Below are 1,536 nucleotides of genomic sequence, written 5' to 3' on the forward strand. Positions count from 1 at the left end.
AATCATGCCAACAGTTGTCTCGAGCTGCTTAATTTCAGGTTAAGACCCGAAAATAATACAAAGAAATCAGGAAAAAACTGATGATGGCCATCATGAGCAAAGGCTTTGGGAACAGTGGCAAGGAAAACTTCCCTTTTAACAGGGGAGATCAATTTATTCACTTACATTAACAGACATTCCAAAAACTGGATAAAAATTCCTTTTTTCTGTCATTGTTAGTGTGGATCATTCCACCTACCTTCTCCACCACATCACACTGATCAGATGGTAATGCCTTTCACCCTGGTTTATCTCTGACATCAGCACCAACAATTCTTTTACGTTTTTTGTTTAAAGTTATTTTATTGGAGTATCTACCAGCAAGAATTTTGAGAATCAAAGATCACTTTAACAAACTGTGATTTCAAATGAGTTAAATGTTGCACTAACAAGATTCCCAAAAGCTGTTATTATATTATTTTAATTTAATTTGATTACATTTAGTTTATTTTAATTATAGAAAAGATTCCAAACGACTCATCTTCCATTCCAAGTACTGGTACCATCAACTATGTTGGCAAATTAGATCGTGTGATTGGCTGAAGGATCTGACTCATCATGAACTTTGGGGGGAGGAGCAATAACGTCAGACTGTGATAAGAGTACAGCAGACTGGCAAAGATTTGTTTCAAGGTAAGTGCAATCCTAACCACTAATTCTTTCCTTTTGTTATGATCCTAATCCTTAGTCCTTCCAATGATACAATACAAATAGCTAAACTTCCATAATTTTCATCCCTGTCCCTGGACATTCCAGTTATGTAATATACATCACTAATGCTTCCAACATTGTGCTGATGTCCTCTGTATGCAGTGCGTCTTTGGAAACATGCCATGCTATGTGCACCAAACATCTGAACTGCATTTAATGTTTTTGTTTATATTTTATGTATTTTTTAAAATAATTTCTCTTTCAACACAGTATTGCAAGTCCTTAGTCAAGTGGGCTCCTCACAAGAAGAAGAAAATGGATAGAAGAGCGAGTACTCCAATTCCTGAGGACCCTGTGAAAAGCAATAAACCACCACTGGTGGAAAAAGATGAAACTAGGAAGTTGGAGATTTCTGAAGCCATTAAAGAGCCTCAGTCCAGCAATGATGGTGTGCCAGTGAATGTAAGTTAACAGAGTAACACAGCCAGCAAGAAATGAAATATCAGATGAAATGAGTTACTGTAACAAATACTAAGAATCTCCTCTCTTCATTTGTCTTTGCAGGCAGACGGTGTTGCCGATGGGAAAGGAAAATGACTGCCAATAAAGACACACAAATATAGCTACACACACACGAGCATGCATGCACCTGCACACATATGTTCATATACAACAATGTTCAGATAAAGTTCAATAAAGTTCTTGTTGTTCAACTGCAAAATCCTGTGTTTTCTTTCTCACACTGATGGAGGATGGGAAAAGTCCACAGTCATGGTATTCAAAAAGAATATAATGCAAAGATTTGCAGCTGAATCACAACATGAGGAGCAGCATTGTAATGGAATC

At 36.9% G+C, this 1,536-nt stretch overlaps 1 long non-coding RNA gene across 1 annotated transcript; it reads left to right on the forward strand.

The window, feature by feature from the left end:
- The first annotated feature begins 613 nt into the window (after positions 1-613).
- LOC309707522 lies at positions 614-1,336 on the forward strand. Its single transcript, XR_014277000.1, has 3 exons — positions 614-672; positions 961-1,152; positions 1,255-1,336. It is a non-coding gene; the product is annotated as an uncharacterized lncRNA (long non-coding RNA).
- Positions 1,337-1,536: the final 200 nt, after the last annotated feature.

This window comes from Aulonocara stuartgranti (genome assembly GCF_965226115.1).
Source record: "Aulonocara stuartgranti genome assembly, chromosome: 5".
In the NCBI taxonomy this organism is placed as follows: Eukaryota; Metazoa; Chordata; class Actinopteri; order Cichliformes; family Cichlidae; genus Aulonocara; species Aulonocara stuartgranti.